Here is a 9,126-nt window from a genome sequence, read left to right as displayed (position 1 = left end):
CCACAGGAGAGCAGTTGCGACTTTGTTTGGGCCTTAGTGCCAAATGTATAGTAGGGACGCCTACGCACAGAGAACTGTTTTTAGATGTAATCACATTGAAAGTCACATTGTATGTAAGACTTATATAAGCACACTATATGCATCGGGAAAGCCATATCTGGGACTCGTGCCCAGGTAATGTCGGGAGCGGGTAGGTAACTGACAAATGAGCTCGTGGCCTGCGTTAGGAATAGACATGCATCATGTTGTTAGCACATTAGCATTTGATTGTGTTTGCTTATCTAGTTTCTCTGTGATTGTGTTGTTTGTCTTATTGCAATTTGTTTGTGTGTTGATCTGTTTTTTGTGCTATTAGTTGGTATATTGAGGTGACTGAGAACTGAGGTTGTGATTGAGATTTGTTTAAGTTCAAAAATTTAAAGAAGGTAATTAGTTATATAAAGTAAAAGTAAAAAGTATTTCCAAAGGTTTAACAAAATAGTTTTATTGAGTAAGTTAATTATTTGCATTAAATTCATTACTTTTACGGCATTTCCATTCCCTACTGAGAACATGTGGTTTGTTCTCACCCAAAATCTTTCACCCTTTCAGTGACAGGTTCGAAGATTCAGTATGAAATTGCGGACGATTAGTAGATTTACTTGTGATACTTGTTGTTTTTATAGAGTTCTCTCGCCCTTGTTACTTTAACTTTTATTTTATCCAGAGGGATATGTATTGTCTTCAAGTTTTATATTGAATTCATTTGTATAGCATTTATTATTATTAATAACTAGTATATGTTTCCGTGTCCTGTACGGGATAATACATAAAATTATATAAAATTTTTTTTATTAAAATTTAAATAAAAAATATCTATAGTAATTACTATTATAAATATTTTACAACTTAAAAATATTAAAAATAATTAATATTTGTTTTAATCAATTTGGATTGGGTGAATGGTCATCTCATTTGTCCGTTTAAGTAAGTATTTAGAGTTCGAATCTTGCCTTGTGTGTATAACAATCCATTAGTTAGCGACAGACCCTTAATAAATAGAGCATCAATATGTGCAGGGGCGGAGCTTAGTTGAGACAAGGGGGGCCATGACCCCCCAAACTTTTTTAAAAAAAATTAGTAATACTTCTTCAAAAAATAGAAAATAGTTTAGTTGACTCAAATACTTTACTGTGACTTAAAATACCCAGGTTCAATCTTCATTTCTTGCTTTTATTGCACATTAATTTTTAGTTTTAACCATTCAAAACATAATCAAAATTAAAAGATAAAATCAAATCAAATAAAAAAGTTATCTAACAAAAAAAGATAATAATAAAAAAAAGATCATCAAATAAAATAAAAGATAAAAATTATCATTATAAAAAAAGATCATCTAACAATCAAATCAAATAAAAAAGTTATCTAACAAAAAAGATAAAAATAAAAAAAGATCATCTAACAAAATCAAAGATAAAAATCATCAAATCAAAAAAGTTATCTAACAAAAAAAGATTATCTAATAAAATAAAAGATAAAAATCATCATTATAAAAAAAATCATCTAATGATCAAATCAAATAAAAAAGTTATCTAACTAAAAAAGATAAGAATAAAAAAATTTAATAAATATTATAAATTTTAATATAAAAATTATAAAAACCTAGGTATTTTTTATTTATTTAATTTAATATCGCAACTCTCTATTTAACAAGCAACACTCCTTCAACCTTTGAATTCAAATATAAAAACCTAGGTTTTTTTATTTATTTAATTTAATATTATTTTATATTTTACTATTTATTTAATTTAATTTTTTATATGAAAAAAGATTAGAATATTCAATAAATATTAATATTATTGTATTTGTATAAATTAATAAAAAATTCAATAAATATTATAAATTTTAATATTTGTCCTTCTAACTTCTTTTTTACATATTTTACAAGATATATACTCAAATTTTTATATAAAATAATTATGAAAAATCAAAGAATTGATGTATTTTTTATATTTTATTTTTGGCCCCCTAAAATTTTGTTTCAAGCTCCGCCACTGAATATGTGGTGGATTATTAGTCATCGACTTGCCGAGTTAGGAAATCCATAGAAAAAAATTGTATTTGTCTTTAAAATAGATTAATTTTCCATTAATAGCAATACTTATGAACTTTTGTTTTATTGAAATTTACTTAGGACAATTTTATTTGTTGGTATCATATTCATTCTTGAAGTCAAAACAATATGATCAGTATTGTTACTTGTTAAAACTTCACATTTTATGAAATGATTTCTAAATTTTCAAATTCATAAACTTATGTCATTACAAAAGTTATTAGATCGATCAATTAATATTTCTTGGTAACATAGTGTACCGAAACACCATTGTTGAGTATTAGTTAGTGTGAAGAGAAACCAATAACAACTTTTGTTATTCAATATATAATTTATTCTATTGCAAAATAAATTAATATTTTTTAAACTTGTAAATATATTTTTTCTAATTTTTTACACTATTTTATTTGACAATATTTACCATTAAAAAATAGCAAATGACCATACTATTTTACAATATATATGATGTACAAAGTAATTTCTTATTTTGAAATTAATTATGGTTAGTGAAATAAAATTTAAAATATTTTTTTATTTTCTTACTCAAATTAAAATTTAAATTTAGAATTGATTAACAACTCATTTTTTTTAATTTCAATAAAAAAATAAATTGGTTTGATACAAAATATTGAGCATTTAATAATTTCAATCATTTAAATTTTAATTACCAAAAATTGGATTAAAAATTAATTATAAATTTAATAATCGATAATATATATATATATATATATATATATATATATATATCCAATATATTAATTATTTATTTTTTTGACAGAATTAATGTATAATTTATTGAGAATTAATTTATTATCTAAATTTTTTTCATAATCTTTGTAATATGTGAAAATAGTGATATTATTTTTTATTATTATTTAAAAAATTCTTCATAATTTTTTAATTATATAATTAACTTAATTCATAACCTTTATTATTACTTTTATACTAAAAAAAATATCAATTTATATTATTTACATATTTTTTCACTACTAATAAATAAATAAGTATTTGCACTATTTTACTTATTGTCCTAGATAATGACTTAAATTACTTATTTTGTATGTTAAATAATATTTTACATGTAAAATTTATTAAATATTAAGATGAAAAAAATTGTTCAATAAATTATATAAATAATCATTACAGAAAAGAAAAAAAAATTATATATCATATATAATAATCCTTGATATATATAATGTCATGTATATATTAAGATTATCTATTTTAATTATGTGAGTAATTATTGTTATTTTCACTTTTTTGTTACATTAGAAAATAATATTTAAAACTAAAAAAGAGATAATTAATTTTTTTAATTTGAATTAAAAAATATCTTATAAATATATCCAACTTTTATATATACTAAGTGTTATAATATTAAATAGTATAGTATTTGCTATAACAATGACTTAAAATATTAATCCAAAATATATTTGGGCCTATTAAGACCTCAATGCAAGCAAGATCAACTAAAATCCATTGTTAGGGTCCCAAATCCGACTTAGGTTCATTACCTTAAATGCCCAACGCAGATGAAGTCCACGCGTCCCTCTTAAATCGGCTCAAATTGGATCCCATTGCTAGTTAGATATGGTAATGAGTACTCAGGGGAGCGTGAGAAACCCCCTTCCCATCCCTCACTCCTAAACCCTAAACCCTGTTTAATTACCCCTTAGGGAACGCAGATCTTCTCGAGTATCTACGAATATTCTTTGAAAATTTTTGAAAAAAACTAACACAAAAAGACATAATATAATAATTATAAAATAATCGATTCAATATAATTCAACACAATTTATAACATATTCGTTATGAAAAATAATATTTCAAAAGGAGAAAACATAAAAACATATTCGAACATAATAACATAACATAATTTTTTAGGACGATACTAAGCGACGTAGTGACGGACTTAAAAGGCAGAGAAAGTGAGTTAGAGAGAGAGAGGGGATTGAGGCTGAGAATGAGTCTGGAAAAAAAAGGAAGAATTTGAATTAGAAGCAGAAATTAGGGTTATTAAATTCAAAAAATGGATTTATCCAGAGGGATAGGTATTATCTTCAAGTTTTATATTGAATTCATTTGTATAGCATTATTATTATTAATAATTATGTGATTATTATTATTTGAAGATCTTTGATATGTGATTTTAATTACTAAAAACAATTCTTTTGGAATTTTCTATAAAACTTAAACGCGATATCGAACTAAAGGCTCAATATTAAATAGCTAATAAAAAAAAGTAGAGTAGTATCCCTTTATTTTTAGTACTATCGTGCTAAAAATTAGAATTAACACTGAAATTATACTATCGTGCAGTAATGAATATTTTTTAGTGCTTTTTAGTATATTAAATTATATATTTTAATAAACAAAAAGACTAACTATTTATAATTATATCTTAAGTTACTGGACAAAGAACTAAAAGAATGATACAAACCTTTATTTTCAACTTGTGAACAATTAGATTTCGATCACTAAACTATATCGGTTATATTTTAATATACTTATACAAATAATTTTAGTTATATTTTAATATTTTTTATACAAATTATATGACATTAAAATTTGCTTGTAATTGATAGCAGTAAATTTTCTTGAGTTGGGCGTTAGCCTATCTTAAGGTGTCAATTAATCATACAAATTTTATTTATTTTTTCTTAAGATCAAATAGAAACATAATTGTGTATATATTATCCAAATAATTTATCTTTGTGTACAACTGTTAGTGACAAACCCAAAAAAGTTTAGTAGTGGGAGCAAAAATATAATAAAATTTAGGTATAGATATTTTTTTTGGTTTTCCACAATATTCAACAAATTAAGGACTAATCCGTGGTGAATTTGAGTTCTAGTTAAGAGTTTGCAATTGGCCGGCAATGAGTTGCTACACATACAAAATAGAATTCGAACCCCAATACTTACTTAAACAGACAACTAAACTGATCACTTGATCAATTCAAATTAGTTTAGATATATTTAAAATTTTAAATTAGAACTATCTAGACATATTGATAAGAACTAAAAATATATACACAATTACTTATTATAATATTTAAAATAATAAAAATATAATTTCATACACACAATATAATATTTAAAATAACAAAAAAAATAACTTATAATGACTTTCTTTTTATTTTTAACATGAATAAATATTATTTTTCTATATATGTTCTTAAATAATTATTTTACTTTTTATTATCTCATATTTAATTGTCAAATTTACTTATTATAATTTTTATGGTATAAATAAATTTTTTAACCAAAATAATTACAGTATATTAACATATAGATATTATTCTTTTTATCTTAAAAATAATTTTTAGAAAAATACTAATAATTTTAAGTTATATTTAATTAAAAAATTAAGTTTCAATTTAAAATTATCAATTAATTAACTAATATAATAAAATTAATTATTATTACCTTTTGAGTTTATTTATTTATTTTTATACTAAGTCAAATTTAATAATATAATTATTATTATGTGTTAAATTTAACAAAATATTTTTTTGACATAAAATACAAAAAAGTTATTTATATTTTATTTTGAAACAAAAATAATATAACAAGTAGTATATATATTTATATTTATAAAAAAATTGTGGGGGCACACGCTCTCTTTTTCTTAAGGCTTTGTTTGGTTGGAAGGAAAAAAATAGAAAAGGAAGAAATAGAAAGGAAAGAAGAGAAAGGAAAGAAATTGAGTGGAATTTTATTTTTCTTAGATATGTTTGGATGAAAGGAAAATGAGAAGGAAGGAAATAGTATATAATGTTATAAAAAAAACAATTTTATCCTTAGATATTTTAAAATATATTAAAAAATAGAGAGTAATATTAGAATATTGATACAAAATACATTTTCTTTCCATTTTCCATCCATTGTTGGAGGGAACAATTTTTTAATGGGTCCCACCTATTTTTTTCACTATTCATTATTTTCCTTTGACTTTTTCATTCAACCAAACAAAGAAAAATAGTTGTTTTCCTTCCAATTTCTTTCCTTCCTCTCATTTTCTCCTCAAACAAACACACCCTAAGTATGGGTCTGTCCTGACTGTCCACTAAAACTTAGAACTTAAAGAGAGAGTATAAAATTAATTGTATGCTATTATATTCATTATTTTAAGCCTAAAAAATCACATTGAATTTGACAATAATTTACAAAATCATAATATTACTGGTGAATCCTTAAGTTTTCATTGCTAAGTTAACCACCATAAATGTAAATCAAGAATTTAGAAATAACTAAAAATTAAAGTCGTAACTTATAAAAAACAATAAAACTAAAAAAATTATAAATATACAAAACAATAAAAAAAATTATACAAAACTCTTATTCTTAATTGGTGAATCCTAAAATTTACATCACTAAGTTAACTATGATAAACACTAATAAATCTTGCTTCTTAGCATATTTAATTATTAATTACATACTCCAATAGTAAAAAAATATTAATATTATATAATTATATATTAAGTTAATATACTATAAATACTAATCGATATAATGTTTGTAAAAAATGATAAGAATTAGATGTACCAAAAAACTGAATTTAGTGACTTAGTTAAAATATTAGTTAAATAACATCGATGAAGCAAATGATTTATTTAAAAAATATTGAGTGCTTTTTTAAAATTATATAACTCAAGAAATTTATAAAATCATAATAAAAAACATTATAAATTAATAAAAATCATCTATAATTTTTTGAATAAAGAATTAACACTAAAATTGAATGATTGATGAGTGCTTCTTAGTATATCGAAATCTCCTCTCATCTTAGCACACTTGAATCTATGGGCAACGTTATCATCCACCACAGCACATTTTACACTACGATTTTCATTTGAGTTTAGAAGATGGCGCTTTGAATCTTAATCACAAACATTTCTCAGCATAAACAGCAGCTCACGTGTAAGATTTATTCTCCAACATAAAAGGGACAAATTGATTCGCAGAACTCGTTTAGGTTTAATAAACAAACATAATAAAACTAAAATGTTAAGCAGCTGAGCATTATTTAGATATCTATAGCTGAAACTCAAATAATATCGTAAAAAAAGTAAGGCAGAACTAATCGTTAGAGTCAATGATATATCAATAATTTAAATGTAACTCCATAACTAAACGAAATCATAACAATTTAGTCGCTACCGTTGGCCCAAAGACAAAGCATTAGTTACTTTGCAACACATTAACAACATAAATGGATAAATAAATAAACAAATAAATAAGGTGAAGCTAGCTTTAGATCAACTCAGGTGTGCCAAGCTTAGGTAAATTCCATCTCAAGGAAAGTCAAAGTATCACTTATATATTTAACGAAAACAACACACTTTTTTCTTATCTGAGATTAAGAAAATGAAGTTAAGTGGGAAAGAAAAAAATTAGAATAAAATAAAATTTAAAAATTTCTTGAGAAGGGGGGTTGAATCTTAGCCCCCTTTTTTATGTTGCTAACACTTGCTGAACTCAGAGGAGACTTTTCTGTTTTAGCTCGTCTCTGGATACGAGACTTTTTGTTTTTGCTCGTCACTTGCCACGAGACATTTTGATTTTTGCTCCTGTGCAGTATAAAACAGAAATGGAGTTGGAGAGAAGAAAGATTACACCCAGATATATCCTGGTTCAGCTGCTAAGTGCAGTGCAGCCTACATCCAGTCTCCATCACAAACATGATGAAATTTCACTATAATCAATCTGATTACAACTTGTAAAGTGCTAACCCAACTTACAAGGGGATTCCCACAGAATCATGAAACACAACATAGATGAACAAAGGAACTCTAAGACATCTATGACTTTTTTCTTTTAATTTTGCACTCTCTGCCTTTTTCTGCTCTATGGCTTTTTTCATTACAAACCTCACTGTTTGCCTTTTACCATGAGACTCAAGACATGACAAAATTAAACAGAAAAATACAAAACTGAATACATTGAAGGAGAAGAGAAAACTGTTAGCTCAGGTAGCTCTGAGAACTCTGTGCCTTGCATTCTCAAATTTTCTCCTTGCTTCAAACAGTGGCTGTCCACCCTTATTATAGAAGAGGGGAGCCTCCACTTATTGAAGCCAAAACCGAACCAACTTCTTCCTCCTTCAACAAAACCGGTTCGGCCACATAGAGAGAGAAGAGATAACCATGCATTAACCAACATGCAATTACCTCTAGTCCTTTCTTGATCATCACCCTTCATCAATCCGAGCTCTTCATCCTTGGCTTGCTCTCCAAGATGAAATTCTGGCCCTTGATGCTTCATGATGATGATGACTTCATCTGCTTCAATCTCTGCCTTCAACCATCACTTCGCCACTCTAGCTACTCCCTGTGGTGGTTGAGCAGAATCAAAGACAAGCCATGCTTCAAGAATCTCCCTTGCTGGCCGAGATCTTCTTCTTCCTTTTTGAGCATGCAAAGCTCAAGATAACCTCACCAAATCTGACCACATTTGGTAAGTATCTTAGCCACAGCTCATTTTTATTTTAGTATGTTTTCTTGCCATCATTAGATTGATGGTCTTGATGCATGCAGCTTCTTCCTTCTGTTGGTTGAAGAACATTTCTTCCATTATTTCCTGGACAAGGACCGAAGAGAGAAGAAGGAAGAGATGAGAGAGAATGTGAAGTTAAAGTAAAGAGCAATTAAATGAGAGTGAAACAAGTTGATAGATTGCTTTTTACTTCCCTTGCTTTGAGTAGCGTATAGCATTAATCATAATGATTCCCATCAAATCAAAGTCAAGTTCTCTCTCATGTTTCCAATGCTAGCATACTAAGATTTGAAATCCATTCTTAGCAAGCAATGGAGTCCGTTGGAAGCATGAAACCAATTTGCTTTCTTAGTATTGGACCAGGCTTGGAATCATTCATCACTAAAAGACTTGAGCTTCTAGTATTGAAAAATAAAGCTGGCCCAATTAGTTAACATTTGCTTTCCTGATGAATTTTGGATCCAGCATAGAATTAAGAAAGCATTTGTTTGGGCTTGCAATATTCAAATTTATTTTGGCCCATTAACAATTCAGTT

This window comes from Arachis hypogaea, chromosome 19 (genome assembly GCF_003086295.3).
Source record: "Arachis hypogaea cultivar Tifrunner chromosome 19, arahy.Tifrunner.gnm2.J5K5, whole genome shotgun sequence".
NCBI classification, from domain to species: Eukaryota; Viridiplantae; Streptophyta; class Magnoliopsida; order Fabales; family Fabaceae; genus Arachis; species Arachis hypogaea.
Note: the sequence above shows the minus strand (reverse complement) of the source record.